This window comes from Marmota marmota, unplaced genomic scaffold (genome assembly GCF_001458135.2).
Source record: "Marmota marmota marmota unplaced genomic scaffold, marMar, whole genome shotgun sequence".
Classification (NCBI taxonomy): Eukaryota; Metazoa; Chordata; class Mammalia; order Rodentia; family Sciuridae; genus Marmota; species Marmota marmota.
Window position 1 is genome coordinate 28,974 of NW_026000020.1, and position 20,066 is coordinate 49,039.

The window sequence follows — 20,066 nt, forward strand, 5'->3', positions numbered from 1 at the left end:
ATAGGAAAAGACATACACAGACTGAAGGTGAAAGGTTGGGAAAAATCATACCAGTCATATGGACCTCGGAAGCAAGTAGGGGTGCCCATACTCATATCAAATAAAATAGACTTCAAGCCAAAGTTAATCAAAAGGGATAAATAAGGACACTACATACTGCTCAAGGGAGCCATACACCAACAAGACTTAACGATCATTAATATATATGCCCCAAACAATATTATAGCTACATTCATCAAACAAACTCTTCTCAAGTTCAAGAGTTAAATAGACCACAACACAATAATCATGGAGATTTTAACACACCTCTCTCTCCACTGGACAGATCTTCCAAACAAAAGTTGAATAAAGAAACTATAGAGTCAATTATACAATTAATAACTTAGACTTAATTGACGTATACAGAATATACCACCCAACATCAAGCGGATACACTTTTTTCTCAGCAGCACATGGATTCTTCTCAAAAATAGAGCATATATTATGTCATAGGGCAAATCTTAGCAAATACAAAGGAGTAGAGACACTACCATGCATTTTATCTGATCATAATGGAATGAAATTGGAGATCAATGATAAAATAAGAAAGAAAAAGTCCTACATCACATGGAGAATAAACAATATGCTACTGAATGAACAAAGGGTTACAGAAGATATCAAAGAGGAAATTAAAAAAATCTTAGAGGTAAATGAAAACTCAGACACAACATATCAAAATCTCTGGGACACTATGAAAGCAGTACTAAGAGGAAAATTCATTTCATGGAGTTCATTCCTTAAAAGAAGGAAAAGCCAACAAATAAATGACCTCACACTACATCTCAAAGGCCTAGAAAAAGAAGAACAAATCAGTAGCAAATGCAGTATAAGGCAAGAAATAATTAAAATCAGAGATGAAATCGAAACAAAACAAACAATAAAAAAATTGACAAAACTAAAAGTTGGTTCTTTGAAAAAATAAATAAGATTGATAGACCACTAGCCATGATAACAAAGAGAAGAAGAGAGAGAACCCAAATTACTAGCTTATGGGATGAAAAAGGCAACATCACAACAGACACTTCAGAAATACAGAAGATAATTAGAAATTATTTTGAAACCGTATACTCTAATAAAATAGAGGATAGTGAAGGCATCGATAAATTCCTTAAGACATATGAGCTACCCAGATTAAGTCAGGATGATATAAACAACCTAAACAGACCAATATCAAGTGAGGAAATAGAAGATTCCATCAAAAGATTACCAACCAAGAAAAGCCCAGGACCGGATGGATATACAGCAGAGTTTTACAAGAACTTTAAAGAAGAACTAATACCAATACTCTTCAATCTATTTCAGGAAATAGAAAAAGGGGGAGAACTTCCAAATTCATTCTATGAGGCCAACATCACTCTGATTCCAAAACCAGATAAACACACTTCAAAGAAAGAAAACTTCAGGCCAACATCCCTAATGAATATAGATGCAAAAATCCTCAATAAAATTCTGGCAAATCGGATACAAAAACATATCAAAAAGATTGTGCACCATGACCAAGTGGGATTCATCCCCAGGATGCAAGGCTGGTTCAATATATGGAAATCAATAAATGTAATTCACCACATCAACAGACATAAAGATAAGAACCATATGATCATATCGATAGATACAGAAAAAGCATTTGACCAAATACAGCATCCCTTTATGTTCAAAACACTAGAAAAACTAGGGATAACAGGAAATTACCTCAACATGGTAAAAGCTATATACGCTAAGCCTCAAGCCAGCATCAATCTAAATGGAGAAAAACTGAAGGCATTCCCTCTAAAATCTGGAACAAGACAGGGTTGCCCTCTCTCACCACTTGTATTCAACATAGTTCTTGAAAGACTATCCAGAGCAATTAGACAGATGAAAGAAATTAAAGGCATAAATATAGGGAAAGAAGAACTTAAGTTAGCACTATTTGCCAATGAAATGATCCTATACCTAGCAGACCCAAAAAGTTCAACCAAGAAACTTCTAGAACTAGTAAATGAATTCAGCAAAGTGGCAGGATATAAAATCAATACCCATAAATCAAAGGCATTCCTGTATATCTGTGAGAAATTATCTGAAATGGAAATGAGGACAACTGCCACATTCATAATATCCTCAAAAAAATATAAAATACCTGGGAATCAACCTAACAAAAGAGGTGAAAGATCTATACAATGAAAACTACAGAACCCTAAAGAGAGAAATAGAAGAAGACCTTAGAAGATGGAAGGATTTACCTTGCTCATGGATAGGTAGAATTAATATTATTAAAATGGCCATATTACCAAAAGCACTTTACAGATTCAATGCAATTCCCATCAAAATCCCAATGGCATTCCTTGCAGAAATAGAAAAATCTATCATAAAATTCATCTGGAAAAATAAGAGACCTGGAATAGCTAAAGTAATTCTAAGCAGGAAGAGTGAAACTGGTGATATCACAATTCCAGATTTTAAACTATACTACAGAGCAATAGTAACAAAACAGCATGGTACTGGCACCAAAACAGGCTGGTAAACCAATGGTACAAAATAGAGGACACAGAGACAAATCCACAAAATTACAACTACCTTATATTAGACAAAGGTGCTAAAAACATGCAATGGAGAAAGGGTAGCATCTTCAACAAATGGTGCTGGGATTACTGGAAATCCATATGCAACAAAATGAAATTGAATCCCTTTCTCTCACCATGCACAAAAGTCAACTCAAAATGGATCAAGGAACTAGGAATCAAACTAGATACTCTGCGTCTAATAGAAGATAAAGTTGGCCCTAATATTCATCACATGGGGGCAGGCCCCAAATTCCTTAATAAGACACCTATAGCACAAGAGTTAAAACCAAAAATCAACAAATGGGATGAATTCAAACTAAAAAGTTTTTTCTCAGTAAGAGAAATAATATGTGAGGTGAATAGGGAGCCTACATCCTGTGAACAAATTTTTACCCCTCAAACATCAGATAGATCTCTAATCTGTAAAATATACAAAGAACTAAAAAAGTTAAACAACAAAAAAACAAATAACCCAATCAACAAATGGGCCAAGGACTTGAACAGACGCTTCTCAGAGGAGGACATACAATCATCAAATACATGAAAAAATGCTCACCATCTCTAGCAATCAGAGAAATGCAAATTAAAACTACTTGAAAATACCATCTCACTCCAATAAGAATGGCAGCCATTATGAAATCAAACAACAATAAGTGCTGGCGAGAATAGGGGGAAAAGGTACGCTTGTACATTGCTGGTGGGACTGCAAACTGGTGCAGCCAATTTGGAGGGCAGTATGGAGATTACTTGGAAAGCTGGGAATGGAACCACCATTTGACCCAGATATTCCCCTTCTCAGACTATACCCAAAAAACCTAAAAAGAGCATACTACAAGGACACAGCCACATCAATGTTTATAGCAGCACAATTCACAATAGCTAGACTGTGGAACCAACCTAGACGCCCTTCAATAGATGAATGGATTTAAAAAATGTGGAATTTATACACAATGGAATATTACTCAGCACTAAAAAATAACAAGGTCATGGCATTTGCAGGGAAATGGATGGCATTAGAGCAGATTATGCTAAGTGAAGTTAGCCAATCCCTAAAAAACAAATGCCGAATGTCTTCTCTGATATAAGGGGGGGTGACTCAAAATGGGATAGGGAGGAAGAGCATGAGAAGAAGATTACCATTAAATAGGGAAGAGAGGTGGGAGGGAAAAGGAGGGAGAAGGAGAGTTGCAAGGAAGATAGAACGAAACCCTCATCATTATACAGAATACATGTATGATGTTGTGAGGAAGAAAATTTTTTTATTTAGAAAAAAAAAGAATACAAATAATAAAAATTGCTGGTAATGATACATTTATTATGTTGATAACAGAACTCATATATATTCTTTGTGAAATTGTAAATTAATGCAACCAACATAGAAAACAATATGGAGGTTCCTCCAAGGATTAGTAATGGAACCATCATATGACCCAGACATACCACTCCTCAGTGTTAAACCAAAAAAAAAAAAAAAAAAATTAAAGACAGTGTACTATAATGATACATTCATCCCATGTTTATAGCATCAAAAGTTATAACAGTTAAGTTATGCAATCACCTAGGTGTCCGTTTTTTGGGGTCTTCTAGGTATAGAATCATATCATCAGCAAATAGTGGTAGTTTAAGTTCTTCTTTTCCTATAGTTATTCCTTTAATTTCTTTTGTCTGTCTAATTGCTCTGGCCAGTGTTTCAAGAACTATGTTGAACAGAAGTGATGAGAGAGGGCATCCCTGTCTTGTTCCAGATTTTAGAGAGAATGCCTTCAGTTTTTCTCCATTTAGAAATGATGCTGGCCTGAGGCTTAGCGTAGATAATGTTAAAAGTTCCCAATATCAATAGGATATCATCTATGAGCAAGTTTTCATTATTAATACATTTATAGTTAGACTCTATTTCTACAGATGTTGGCTTCAATTATTATTTAAAATATAGTCATTAGTTTCATAAAGGGCATGCCATTTCTGGTGGCATATGGAAAACTGAGGGTCAGGCATAGGACATTATATTAAGGGGGAAAGGAGTGACAGTATGGGGTTAATCTAACTTAGCAACTTTGGAGAACTCTAATGAATAGACAGGGGTAATTTACAGAAGAATGTATACAAACTCCTATCTGTATTTAGAAAATCACCCTACATATAAATAGTAAAAGTTAGGAGGTTGAAAGTGGGATAGAGGGAGGAAGAAAAAAAATAACAAGGAAAGAAAGAAAAAAAAGTGAGTGGGAGAAAGAAAATAAGAAGAAGAAAAAGGGGGGGAAGTGGGGCATATGCAATTCCTCTATATTATATTATTCTGGTGATTAAGTTGTTAAAGTCCTATTTCATGCAAAGTTCTTGGTTTCACAAATGTTGAGGTTGTGAGGACCAGAGGTTGAAGAGTAAAGGAGATTGGATGAGAAGAGCAAAAAAATAAAAGAAAGAAAGAAAAGTCTCAGAACTCTGTTTTCTTTTCTTGCAGTAGGTGGAGTTGTCTATTCCTGGTTTGAGTCTCTGCGTTCAGGATGGTGGAGGTAGCCAGTGTGAGAGGGCTTGAGCTTCTACCTGGAGCCTCCTTACTCTTAGTCTCTGAGTTGGAAACCAAGTGCCTGTACAGTTGCTGTTACATATTGATAGTTACGCACCGCCCCCCCCCCCCAAAAAAAAAAGCTTGTGGGAAAAATTTTGAGTTATCACAGCTGGGGTTGGGGAGTTGGAAACCAGGTACCTGATCAGCCACAGAACCACGCTGGTAGCCACGCTCACCGATAGATGGGGAGTAAGGTTTTCCAAGATGGATTCCGTCTGTTTCCCGCATAGGGTATTTGGTGAGGTGGGGGATACTGGGGTGACCTTGTGCTTTGTCCAGAGCTAGGTCTGGTGACCCGCAAGCAAAGCCTCTGTGTTCTGCACCAAGCACCACGCGGCTCCACCTTCCACCTGTGCCGAGCGCCGTGCCTTCCATCTCACTTTATACTTCTTGTATATGCTTTTTTCAGAGAGTAATATTCTGAAAATACAAAATTATTATAACTTGTAGTTAATAACCATTTTCATTTCTTAAGAAATTTTTTGCTATGTGTCAGAAGAATAATATATTTAAATAAATTTTGAATTCATTTTTTTTGGCCAAATTCTTATTATAGAAACAAGATTTGCTCTATTGAGAAATAATGTCCAACCAATTAATGACTATGATATTTTGTTATTAGAAACCTAAAAATTATGATACATTCATTGGAAGACTAAGAATTGAAAAGGAGTAAATACAAGACTAAGTTGTACATTATTTATTATGCTACAAATGTCTTAATATCATGAACTTTTAAAGCATTAAGATGAAGATGGACAAATATGCATATAATACTTCTATACACACTAATAATGCCTGCTAATGAAAATGAAGCCATTTAGAAAAGACCTGTCTTTTCATTATGCTAACTATACTGATATATGCAAATGCTTAATTTGTAAACACATTTTCCTGGTATTGTGCATTTAATTTTTATTACATAATGGTAAAAATGCATAACTAATTATTCTTTAATGGTGATTAAAATAAGAGAACATATCACAAATAAGAAATATTAAAGAAATCTTTAACAGGGTTTGTTCTATAGACAGTGTGTTTGTTTCATTGATATTTTGAATTTAAGCTTGGTAACACTGAAATGGAGCAAGATATCAAACAAGAATATAGACATTATAAATTAACTGATACTATTTTATCCCATGAAAACACTTTCTAGTTTTCATAAACATGTAGTCTATCAATTAAAAAAATTGAATGACTGCTTACAAAATTCCAATTTGTAGATAGTTTAAGCAAATATACATTATTTTAAGTGTGTAATTTTTTATATACTGTGGAAAATTGAAAATTTTCTAACTCCTTCATTCAAACTCAGGGACTAACAGTTTCAAGGACAATGCCCAATTTCAAGTTTGAAAATTTGAAAATCTTGTCTTCCTTGTAGTTATCAAAAATGGTTTATATTTACAGTCAGTTTATATTTACAGAAACAATGCTAATTAATATATTTCAAATGGGTAGTTTTCAACTACAATTAACTGCATTAAATATATTAACAAATAACAGAATTATCAAAGATTAGTAACCCATAAAATCTTGAACAACTGTGAGTCCTGCTCCATGAGTAGGAAAAAAAAAATAGTTCTATTCTTTAATACCCCTTTAAATTTGTTCCATGCCATAAAATCCTTCAATGACTAGGTTTTTAGATGCTCAGACTCTATAGGATTCTGCAGACAAGTCCAGGCAACAGTAGGCATTTATTCATTTTCTACAGTCTACAGATTCCTAAATGCATGACATTCATTATCATTACATGTATAAATAAAAAGACATATGTATGGTATATATCATTCCTTATCTAAAAAATAAAAATCTGCAATATTCCAAAATCAAAATATTGGAGACCCATTGTGATGCTACAAGTAGAAAATTACACATCTGACCTCCAAGTATGGTCACAGTCAGAATACAGGTGCACTAAATATATTGCATATAATACTAACTTCAGGATATGTGTAAAGGTGTGTGTAAAGTACTCATGCATTTCTTGTTTAGAATTGAGTTTCATTCCCAAGGTAACTTATGTAATTGAAAACATTTCAAAATCTGAGAATTTGAAACCCTTCTCCCAAACATTTCAGCATAGACATTGAATCTATTCAATCATTCAATCTAAGTGCATGGGGTGTAGGTGGATGGGTTTGTGTATGTGTTCCATGAAATCCAGTATTTAATTACTCCCACTGGAAAATTTACTCAGATATATAATCTGCCATAACCCTAATAAAATTTCTAGTTGATCAAATGAAACATTTCTTCCTTTTTGTTTGTTTCCTCTAGAAATTGCTGCTAAAATTATTACAGATTACAAAGGAAAACATTTATATTTTAAATGCTAAAACTAAACAATAAAGTTTTGCTATAATAATAAATGTCTCACTAAGTGGTATAAATAACAAGGATCTACTGGCAAATTATAGATGGGTAACTGCAAAATTTTGGAGCACATATTTAAAGAAATAAATGCCAACGATCATGTGATGCTTCAGTACTACCCAGTCGGAGAGCTGCAAAATGTTCTTTTAAGGTTCCTGTGGTGATTTTGAGCCTCTGTTGCATCACGAGGGGGAGGTTTGGGCTGGATCCACTCATTGTTCTTCTTACTTGGGAAGATCTTCTTCCTCAGTACAAAGTCATACTTGACTCAAGGATTCAGGGAATAAAAGATATTTGCGTCATGGGGAATCTTCAGCTCTGGGGAGAGAGGAGAATACAGGTATTAGGTGGCTTTCAACAGATGCACCACAGGACACTCCCAACATCTGAGAGCCTCTGTCAGGAAAGGCATGATCCACAGACCTGCGAGTTCACCAATTCAGCTCCAATACCTACAAAGATGTCCTCAATAGTTCTCCCTGAGGAAAAAATGACTTCAACAGACATAATATCTGTTGCTTTGGCAGAACATTTCAGTTCCTCTTGTATCTGCCATAGGACACTGCAAGGGTTTGCATCCAGAATCTCCTGCAAAAGGCTCAAATGTTGAGTGACTGGTCCCCAATTCAGCAATGATCATAGGTCAGTTTTGGGGGAAGCATTCGATGGTGAGTGCTCTGATGTTATCATGAAATACTCATTCAAGATGAATACAATACTGGGAGGTGGTATGAACTGCAGCTAGTTTGGGCATGGTTGAAGAAAGACCTGCACAGAAGAGGGCCTTTGGTAGGTGTATATTTTCCCAGTTGGCTCCCCTTAATCTTCATTCTCCTAGTAGTATTCCTCATCCTCCTATCTTTCTTTCCCTCCCTCTATCACCCTCATTCTCTCTCTCCTAATCTATGCCCTGATTGGCAAGAGGCTGAGTAACTTTCCACTGCCATACACTTATGTCATTATAGACAGACTCAGTGCATAATCAAATGGAGAGCAATGAGACCCAGAGCCAAAATACATGATTTCTTTTCTAAGTTATTTTCCTCAAGTATTGTCACAGTGAGAAAAGGCTAACCAATACACATACCACATTTTAGCCATGCTCCTGCCATTGGTGGTGCCTGCCTCCATGTGGTCCAGGCTTCCTATAATGGATGCCATATCACAAATGCTACCCTACTGAGAACAATGGTTCCAAAGACCAGGGGAGTAACTGCTTTACTTCAGCATTTTGCTATGGCCCAGGGATGCCACAACCCCCAGTGGGTTTCAGACACTCAGCTAGTCCTTCCTCTGAACACCTGTTTCCTGCAGCCTTCCTCTGGCCTACAGCCTATTCTCAGTCAATGCTGGGCTGGATGTGTGTATCTCTGCTATGATTTCCTTAGCCTACCAAGGCTTCAGCCTTCCTCTTCTGTAAGACTCTACTAACCTAACAAACTTAGTAGATTAATATATGAGATAATTTACCCTAGAATTCCTAGGGGTGGAGTGTTTCAGTGCAGACAGGTTGGGATCATGGCTGCTATGGATGTTTTACTCTCAAAAAAGAAAACAGCAATGGTATTATTTATAGATCAGCTTTGTGGTATACATGCTTAGAAATCCCTCAGATTACTTTAGTTAGGGATAATGATCTCACTATTCTGATCACTTATTGGGAAGCAGACTCTGGCACAGAGGACTTGGGAATTTGTCCAAAGATAGACTATTCAGGCTGTTGCCCAGCCTGTACTTTTTAAAAATTTATTCCTGGTTTTGCTTGCTGGAACACTGACAATACTCCACACAGGCTGTGGTTTTAATGTCATACACAATGCTTTAAATATTGTGCTTCAGGCCAGAAAAGTATCAATTTCATCCTTAGTCCCTGTGTTCCCATCTTCCTCTAAAACCATTCCTATCAGTGAGCTATGGAGCCATCCTGACCCTGAGAGGAAGCTTTCCTCCTTACTCCTCACTGATACCAGCATGGAATGCCTGTTCAGGTCCAGGGAAAAACACATGGTGGGGGTTGCATTAGCCACTGGGGAAGATAATAGAACCTGTAAACCGTTTTTCCAGCCTCAGTGCAGGTTTTCCTGTGCACAACGCCCACCACACCCTGTTTGAGTGTTCTTCTAGGTCAGATACTACTATTTTGAACTACAATTTGTCCTGAGTCCACTTCCAGACCATTGCTCCCTGCCATCCTATTGTCCCACTTACTCATGGTCTTCTGAATTCTCCTCCTTTAGCAAGTGTTGGTCCAGAGTCCTGCATATGATTACAGAGCCCTATCATGGCAGGTCCTGGATCAACATAGGATACAGGCCTTCAGGAAATGGGCCTACCCGAAGGACAGTGGCTACCTAAAGGACAGTGGTCAGGTCATTTGAGTCACCTCAGCTCTAAATAAAAGGATACCATGTCATCACTCTAGTGCCTGAGGGTGGTCTCCTGGTAATCTCGTGGGGTCTTCTGATGGGCTACGAGCCCAATTCTCATACAACACTGTGCTTGTAGCTTCCATTGCCTTGTTTGTGTAGAGTCACATTCCACTCAGAATAAAAGGACCACACAGCCTATGTACAGACACACTCTTCTCCCACCAAGATGGGAGGAATAGACCGTGTCCTCCTATATATCCCTAGTCTACTCTGAGATGCAGGCTGCATTTGTGTGTAGCCCAGGCAGAAGCCCTAGAGGCTTTGATCCTGATTCCCAGGACAAAAACAGACTCAAGGACAAGATCGTGTGTGTGAGTGCTCAATGATAGCCATGAGAGCACCTGGCCTCCTGAGGCTCAGTGCTGACTGGGGTGTATTGGAGCACCTCATTCAGCAAGGGTGATCATTAAAAATGGGATCCAAGAGGTTTAGTTTACACCATATCCATATAAATTCTGCAGAGACCCTCCCAGTTCCTTATTCAAGGGACACAAAGAACCTCATACCAATGTCCTCCATGTGCACCTGCATTCTCCATCCAATACAGTAGATGGGCCTAGGTCCTTTCCTATTCTCATCTCCCACCAATACCTGCCCCTGGACTTCTGGCCTGCCTGCTACCACCAAACACAGACTCCCCCAGACATGGGGGTAGACATACTGGTGCTCTCCCTCCTCTCAGGTCTATCCCTTAACACTGACCTCTCTCTTCCTTGTTTCCATCTATGCTTCCTGACCATTCAGGAGCTCCAATTCTAAAGGGCATGGATAGTCCATGGCATTTGATATGTGTTTGCTCCCTGCCCTGGGTTAAGCATAAGGAGACATCCCTTCTACTGGTCTTATCAGGACACTCTTACAGTTTTTTCTGCTTTGCTCTTCTAAGCTAATATGAACCAAGAATCTGTCTCCCAAATGCTTGTTTTAGAGGGCCTTGAGGATCTGCTAGTAGTGACTCCTAGGACACTAGGCTTCATGAAGCATTTATTGTCCATAAACCTGTGTCCTCCTTTTGGAGAAAAGGTTCTCCTCCAGGCTGTGGTGATGCTGTCTGTAATTGCGGAGGATACTTCAAGAACTGTGGGGGATGGCAACATCAGCAAACCCAGAAACTAAGCCACCCCAGCCTGTCAGTTTGCTCTATAGGGCTTCTAGAACATATAGGAATCTGAGGTTTCTTGCCTCCTTTTGTGGATGTACAGTAGTACCAGAAAAAAAGAGCCAATAAGATCAGTGTTTACCCTCCTTCCTTGATCTTGGCCACTTGCTGGTGGATCATTTTCCCAGGATGAAGTAATGGTTGACTGGAGAGTTTATGGCACATACGATGTTTCCATTGTCAGGGATCCCATTCTGGGGAGGGAGTGGCAGAAAGGTGGTAGTTGACATTCAAGTAGTACACCACAGGACACACTCAACATCTGAGAGCCTCTGCCATGTCAGGCCATCCACAGACCGTAGAGCCCTCCAATCCAGCTATAGTACTATCAAAGACTTCCTCCATGATTCTTCCTTGAGGAAAGACCGCGCACAAGAACTAAACCAAACTAACATCTTTCAAAGAAAATGCCCCTTGAACACCAGAATGACTCAGTTCAGGTTGGACCTGCCAAAGAACTACTGCTAGTGTTTGTGTCAGAATTTGCCCCCAGTGGCCCATGTGCTGAACCTTTCTTCACAATGCAGGAATATTGAAACAAGTGCTTTCAGGAAATTGTTTGATGGTGAGTACCTTGACCTAATCAGTGGATTAATCCATTTATAGATGAATACACTCCTAGAAGGTGATAAAAATTGGAAGTATGTTGGGCATGGATGGAGGATGACCTGAGCAGGAGTATGCCCTCAGGAACAGAAATGTTTTCATGTCTTCCTCTTCCTCCTCATCATTATCCCTCTGATTTGTATTCTTATTCCAGTTATAATTAAACCTACTCTTGTGCTTTTTGTATTCCTCTCTCTTGTTTGCCTCCTTCCCCTCCTCATCCCCCTCTTTTTTCACATCAGTGTGATTCCATTTGTAGCCCATTTTTTCCCTTCTTAGTCAGAGATCATCTTTATCAGTGACCATGGTGCATGCTGCTGCTTGAAGGAGGCTTTCTTCTTTGACCATTATAGATGTCAGCTTTGCAATGAGTGACTGATGCAGGGGAGGACACATGTTAGGGAGGTCCAGCAGCCAGTTCTACTCTAGGATGCAGGCTGATTCTTTACTTGGCACAGGCAGAAATGTTGCAGGCTTTGGTCCTTACAGCCAGGGCAAAAAACAAACTGAGGAACAAGACCATGCAGATGAGAGACTAGAGGCTCAGTGGTGGCTGGGGTGTAATGGGATACCTGAACCAGCAGGGGGAGAACTGAACATGTCTCCTCTGCATCTGGACACCTGAAATATTAGGGTGTATACTCCACATCCATATAAATTCTACAAAGAGACTTTCTCAGCTACCCATTCAAGGGATATGCAGACTCACACTCCTGGCTTCCTGAATGGCTCGTAGGTGTCTGTGGCCCATACAGTGCAGCCTGCACCCTAGATATTTCTCTGACCTCATCTGTCTCCAGCATGTGCTCTTACACTTGTGGCTGGCAAACCCCACAGCATGCAGGCCCACTCACAGCTGGAGCTGGGCATACGGGTGCTCTCCCTCCTCTCAGGTCAAGTCCTAAACACAGACCTCTCCCTTCTTTATTCCCTCCTAACCTTCCAGAAGCTCCAATTCAAGATGGCAGGACTAGTCCATGGTGTTGGATATGTTTTCTGCCTTTTCCAGTGTGGTCACCTGTGAGAAACCCCTGCTGTCAGGCTCACCAGGATTATCTCGTATTCCATCATAATCTGCTCTTCTAGGTTGATGTAAACCATGCAGCTGTCTCCCAGCTGCTTGTTGTAGATGGGCAGTGAGGTACTGCTAGTGGAGATACCTGCAATACTGGACACTGTTGTTTTTGGTGGCCATGGGAAAAGGCCTGGACAATTCTGAAGAGGTGTTGCTCAAAGATGCAGTGGAGCTGGACGTCATTGCTGAGGACTCTGAATTCGACTTCAAGAACTGTGGAGATGGCAACATCAGCAGAATCCCCAAAACTTCAGGTTCACAGCACTCTCTATGGGGCTTCTGGAAACTATACCCAGACTTTGAGTTATCTTGGCTCTTTGGATTAGCCAAGGATGCAATCAGAGACAACATTGTCCCCTCAGTCTACCACCAAATAGGAAACCTTACTTTTGCACAGGGCCTGCTTCTAAGCTCCTTTATCCCTCAAAATACTGCCTCTACTCTGGCTGCCTTGCCTGCCTCTGCCTGCTTCTTCCTCTATGTTGTACAAATGCACACCTGCCTCACTGACATACAGAGCACGATCATTTTACTGCCCATGATGCTGTTCTAACTTCCCACTCTGCCCTGTTCAGAGCTCACAGACATATCTTTTCCTTTTGGAACTCATCACCACCCAGAAGTCAGCATCACTCACTGCAGTGGTGAAATGGAGTTGAGACAGGAACGTGGGCTCTACAGCAGGAAACAGCAGGTCTAGGCAGCAGATACCAGAAGGAAGTTCAACCACCAAGCCCAGGCATGCAAAGACATTTCATCCATTAGCAGGAAGCTCTCTGCCCTCAGGTCTGGAGGGAATGTTAACACATTCCCTTTCTCAGCCCTTTCTCTGTGGCACAAGTTAAGGCTGGCAAGGCTTTACTGACAGAACTGGTAATGGGATGGACTTCAGCTCTAGAGTTGGGGACAGAGCTAAATTCAGCAGTGGAGCAAGAGCTGCCTGGAACTCCAAAGCTGACACTAAAGCCAGCTCTAGAACTGCCTCTTGCTTCCAAACACATACTGGGTTGAACACAAGCTCTGGATCTGATGCTGGTGCTGCCACTTGACTGGGCACCAGAGCACCTCCTGGAGAAGGCTGTAGCTCTGCAGGTGCTTTAAGAGCTTGTTCTGGAACTGAGGCTGCAGCTAGAGGAGAAATGATTCCAACATGACTGCCTTGCCCTGAGCTTTGCTAAAACAGTCAATACTCTATCTGCCCAGAAGTTTTTAGCCCCAAAGCCCACACAGGATCTCTTCTCAGACCAACAACATTGCCTGAGTGGTAAAAGGCTTATCATTATTCCCAGTGCAACATTAGACTTATAGACTCCATCCAGTGGGACCAAAACATGACCTTTTTCATTTACACTTGTGTACCCTCCTTACCCTTGTATACCCACCCCAGTCCTCCTCTTCCTGCTGCACTTCACATCCTCAAGCTGGGCCTGCAGGTAGTGAGCACGGTGCTCCAGGTTCAAGCCACTCATGTGTAGCTGCACAAAAGGCAACAGCAGCTGGAGACTTATGAAAATCCTCTAGGTCAATCTGGGTGCCCAGGCTGAAAGGCATGGCACTGTGGGCAGGCAGAAGCCTGGCCTCTGTTTCCCATAGCTCCTGTTTAATTTCCTGTCTCCACAATACAGTCCACCCCAGCCAAGTCCCACTGGCTGTACAGGCTGTGACAGGGCAGGTCTCTAGACAAAGAACCAGCATCAGTCCCAGATCCATGGTGTGTCCAGCTCTCCCTTCCTGCGGGGAAGCCTTACACTCTTCTTTCTGTTTGATACATGTTCTCCAATCTGGAATGCAACCTATGGGAGAATAGTCCTCCTGTCCATCCAGGAGGTCCAAGAAGAAGGATATAAATTTAACACCCATAAACCAATTGAATTCTTACACACCAATGATTAATTGGCTGACAGAAAAAGTAGGAAATCTATGCCATTCACAACAGCCTCAAAAAAATGAAATACTTGGGAGTCTAACAAATAAGGTGAAAGACCTCTATAATTAAAACTACAGAAAACTAAAGAAAGAAATTAAAGAGGACCTTAGAAGATGAAAAGATCTCCCATGTTCTTGGATAGGCATGATCAATATTGTCAAAATGGCCAAACTACCAAAAGTGTTATACAGATTTAATGCAATTCCTACAAAGATTCCAATTATGTTCTTCATAGAAATAGAAAAGGTAGCCATTACTTTCATTTTGGAAAAAAGGAGTCCCAGAATAGCTAAAGCAATCCTTTGTGAGAAAAGTGAAGCAGGAGGCATCACAATACCAGATCTTAAATTATACCACAGAGCTATCATAATAAAAATGACATGGTATTGGCACAAAAAAAACACACATTAAGACCAATGGAACAAAATTAAACACACAGACAAACACACATAAATACAGTTATCTCATACTAGACAAAGGCACCATAAGCAAACATTGGAGAACAGATAGCCTCTTCAACAAGTGATGCTGGGAAAACTGGAAATCCATATGCAGCAGAATGAAGGTGAGACCCCTGAACAAAACTCAACTTAAAGTGGATCAAGGACTTAGGTATTAGACCAGACACTGTGCCTACTAGAAGAAAACATAGACCCAATGCTCCTAGGAGCCTAGGAACCAACTTCCTCAGCAGGACTCCTAAAGCACAAGAAGTAAAATCAAGAATCAATAAGTTGGATGGTATCAAACTAAAAAGCTTCTGCACACCAAAGGAAACAATCAAGAACATGGAGCCACCTGCACCTCAGACAGAGCATTAATCTCCAGGATATATAAAGAACTCAAAAATCTTAACACACAAAAAAAATAAAAATAAATGGGCAAAGGAACTGAGCAGACACTCTGCAGAAGAAGAAATAAATATTCAACACTCTAGCAATTAGAGAAATAACAATGAAAATGATACTGAGATTCCATCTCACTCCAGTCAGAATATCCACTATCAAGAATACAAGTAACAATAAATATTGGAAAGGATATGGGGAAAAAGGTTTACTGATCCATTGCTGGTGGACCACAAATTGGTGCAATCACTATGGAAAGTAGTATGGAGATTCTCCAGAAAACTTGGAATTGAATCACCATTTGACCCAATTATCTCACTCCTTAGTGTATATCCAAAGAACTTAAACATATTACAGCCACATCAGTGTTTATAACAGCTCAATTCACAGTAGCTAAGTTATGGAACCAACCTAGGTACCCTTCAACAGATGAATGGATAAAGAAAGTGTGGTATATATAAACAATGGAATACTAATCAGCCATACAGAAGAATAAAATTATGGCCTTTGCCAAAAAATGGATGAAACTGGAGACTATCATGCTGAGCAAAATAAGCCAATCCCCAAAACCAAAGACAGAATGCTCTTTGTGATATTTGGATGCTAACACACAATAAGGTGGGGTGGGGGAGATGTAAGAAAAGAAGTTCATTGGATTAAACAGAGGGGAATGAAGATAAGGAAGGGTGAATGGGTATACGAAAGATAGTAGAAGGAATTAGACATAATTTTCCTATGTTCAAATGTGAATACATGACCAGTGTACCTCCACATCATGTTCAACCATAAGAATTGGATCCAACTTAGAATAAGTTATATTCCATGTACGTGTAACATGTCAAAATACATTCTACTATCATGTATATCTAAAAAGAACAAATATTTTTTAAAAAAATAAACTCAAATAGGCTGTTGATTGCCTCCTTCATCTCCTAGTCTGTACATCCTACTCAGGCAGTGGTTAATTAAATGCAACTCTCCCCAGGAAGAGATCATCTCCTCCCAGTTGCATCATGGGTAATGACAAGGATGAACAGTTTGGCAGTTTCTTCAACAGTCAAACATATACCCACCGTAGAATCCAGCAAATCTTACCCTTAGCTATTTATCCTACAGAATTCAGAACTTATCTTCACACAAAAACTTGTACATGAATGCTTAGCCGGATCTCTTCATAATCACCCCAAACTAGAAACAAACCCAAAAGTCTTACTATTGTTGAATGAACCAATTGTGATAATCCATACAATAAATACTAACTACTCAGCAATAAGAAAAAAAATTATTGATAAAGGCAACAGTTTGGATGGATCTTAAAGGCATTATGTCAAGGAAAAAATCCAGTCTCAAATTGATATTTGGATACTAATACACAATAAGGCAGGGTGAGGGAGGTGTAAGAGAAGAAGTCTGTGTCCATTTATATGAGGTTCCCAAGAGTTCCAAACTATAGTGATGAAGAAGAGATCATGCATGCTAAGATTAGGCGTGGGACAGGTGTGTGGCTATAGCAGAGTAGTAATGGAGGAATTTGAGGGCTAACAGAACTTTTTCTGTAACCATATTGTGGTGCTGGTTTCATGAGTCTCAATGTATATTGAAACCCAAAGAACTATAAGCCAAAAGGAATGTCCATTTTATTGTAGGACAATTGAAAAAAAAAGGGAGGACTAAACTTTTGATATTAATTATATAAAAGACCAAGAAAGACTGAAGAAATGTTCCAAATAAAGAAACCTGAAGAGACATGACATAAAAACAATACCCAGATACCACACTGGAAGAGAAAAATGACAGAACATCCTTTTTATTAATAGAAAAAACACATCTCTGAAGTTTCAGTTCTAACATTTCTCAAAACCTGGAAAGAAATCACTAGTGCCCTTCAGTTCTGGTCCTTTGGTATTTTTCTACATGAATTACTTAATAGATTACTTAATAGATTAAGTGTCCACGGGTTTCTTGCTAAATGAAGGGCAACTTACAAGTAGAGATAAGATAGGAGAAATTTCACTTTCCATCTTAGGCTTTGAATACAGTCTGCCAAAACATTTATCCACACTTCTTTTATAGTACTTTCTGTTATAAAAATATTAAAAAATTTTGGTGGCTTTTAGGAGTTAATTTTCTAAATAATTGAGATTTTTTTTCCTAGTTCTATAGGGAAGGTGTACAATGTGCAGCTTTATAAGCATCTTCTTAGTCTCACTGTTAAGAGATCATTTTTTTTCAAAGTGTAAAACTGTTCTTTCCCAGTTATTTACACTATTACATGAAACAGCAAATCCCAATGCTAACTGACTCACTTACCAAAATGAATTTGACTCACTGATCATCAGTGGACCTGGACTCCTCTGTGGTGGTCTTGGTCCTTCCTTTTTCCTCTTAGCAATTTGTTCTCAGGCTGCCTTCTACTGTAGTGGCAAATTCTGACAGCAGCAATCTGAGCTTCTGTGTTTGTTTAATCACATCAAATGAAAGAAATGTTATCTTTAACTAAACAGAAGTCCCCAACCTCACTGACTGTACACCTTATGGCATCTGTTACCTTTGAACCAACTGCAGCCAAACACTAGGGGTGCTACTGTAGAAGAGGAAGAGTGGATGAGAGAGGGCACCCTAATGTCTCCAGTAGTCATTCTCTTTAAGTTGACATTTTCTTTACCTAATAGAATCGGCTACTATCTATTTGATCCATACCATGTGCTGCTCTTTGCATCCTTTGGCCACTTCAAACTACAGGGAACTCAAGTTATCTTTCCAGGTTACCTTAGTTATGGGATTGTATGGGGAACACTAATGGAAGGTCAGGGTGACAGCAAACTCCTCAGCACTTCAGCAGGAAGGCTGCTTGGGGAACTGCGGGGCCCATCAGGGCACAGCAGCAGCTCCGGGGACTCCAAGGCCAACCTCATGGGGAGCCTGGGAAGCGAGGGTCCTTGGCTTTCTTTTGGTGTCGTTTTTCTTAGGTGCTTAGTCCCCAAACCCTGGGAGAGTCTGTTTTCTACCACATCCCTGTCTGCACGGGGCCACCACTGGGCAGTGCTACCCAGAGAGCCGTGCCTGCTTGAAGGAAGGTCCCACTTCCCGACCTGAGGCTGGGGGTGAGCTCACAACGTAAGGCCAAGAAAGCCCTTGCTGCAGCTGGCTGTCCAGGAGGCCCTCGGAGGCGGTCCCCTCACAGCAAGGGGACCTGGCAGGCCCTTCCCAGGGCCCCTGTCCGCCTGTACAGTAGTCTCATCACCCTGACTGATGGGCTGCTTCATATGGGAAACCGGGCATGGCGGGGGTGGGGGGCGTCCACAGGTCCCATGGCCATGATGTGGCAGCCGCAGGCCTCCCACCTACGGAGACTGTGTCCAGGTGAGGAAGTCAGAACCTGTCCCACTCTAGGTCACCCACTGGGCTGACAGCCTGGCTGGAGGGGCGAGCCCAGGGAACCGCCTCCAGCAGGCAGAGGCGGAAGCGGAAGCGCGACGAGTAGTTGCGGCGGAGGCGTGTGGGGCGGGGCCTATCCGATGGCGCGAACTTTGACCCACAGTGGCGCCTAGGTCCCAGGTGGACGAGCCCGGAAGTTGTGCCCTGGAGGTGGGCTGCGGGTCCGATTCGAAGGTCGTCGCAGAAAGTGACCTGACCAGGAGCGGCGCCAACCCTGTAGCGCCACGACTGGGATCGAGGGTGGGACCCGGCAGGACTCTGCTGCGGGTCCCGGTCCCCAGCCCTGGGCGGCCGCCTTCCCAGACTCCGTCCGGGGGCTACCTACTCCCTGAGAGCCCGCTTTGTGCGAGTCCCCACAGCGGCCACCCGCCCCTTTCCTCACAATTCCAGCATAATACTCGCTACCCCGAGTTACTGCAGACCCCACAGGTTAAGGGCTTGCTCCCAAAGCCAGGACCCACTTGAAATGTCATGTACAAGTTCCAGGCCTTCAATGCTTCCTGGTACCAACTATAACTCTAGAGTTATCATACTTCCCTCTTTATGTTTAAAAATGTGCTAGAAAGACTCACAGAACCCAGAAAAGCACTTCACTTACTAGTACCAAATTATTACAAATTCTACAATGAAGAATGATCCAAATATTCTCTCCTAGTGTACCGCTTCCCAGAACTTGCACACGGTCACCAACTCAGAAGCTCTCAGAACCCAGTGTTCAGGATTCCATGGGAGATCCACTATGTATGTGTGGTTGGTTGAATCATTGGCCCCTGGTGATTAACTCAATCTTGAGTCCCTCACCCCTTCTCAGAGGTTCTTCATTGGGGATGAAAGTTCCAGTCATCTAATCTAATGGTTTGTCTTTCTGATTACCAGTCACACACTAAAGTATTTGGGGTCCCATCAAGACTTACCTTATTAGCACAAAACGTGCCCCTGATTCCTCTGTCACTCAGGAACTTGCAAGTCCATCAGGAGCTCTCTGCCAGAAACTGGGGACAAAGTCCAGATACTTATTTTTTTCTTCATATATTTTATTGTTGCATTAGAGTTGTGC

The 20,066-nt window shown here is 40.8% G+C and overlaps 1 long non-coding RNA gene across 7 annotated transcripts; it reads right to left on the minus strand.

The window, feature by feature from the left end:
• Positions 1-2,788: 2,788 nt before the first annotated feature.
• LOC107154077 lies at positions 2,789-19,058 on the minus strand. Of its 7 annotated transcripts, none has more exons than XR_007350172.1 (4): positions 17,882-18,657; positions 7,650-7,848; positions 5,325-5,568; positions 2,789-2,845 (listed from the first exon to the last, which is right to left on the minus strand). It is a non-coding gene; the product is annotated as an uncharacterized LOC107154077 (long non-coding RNA). The 7 variants fall into 7 exon arrangements; XR_007350171.1 differs by having other exon boundaries at positions 2,797-2,845; positions 5,287-5,568; XR_007350174.1 differs by lacking the exon at positions 2,789-2,845 and adding an exon at positions 18,686-19,058 and having other exon boundaries at positions 4,950-5,568; positions 17,882-18,022.
• Between the last annotated feature and the right edge of the window lie 1,008 nt (positions 19,059-20,066).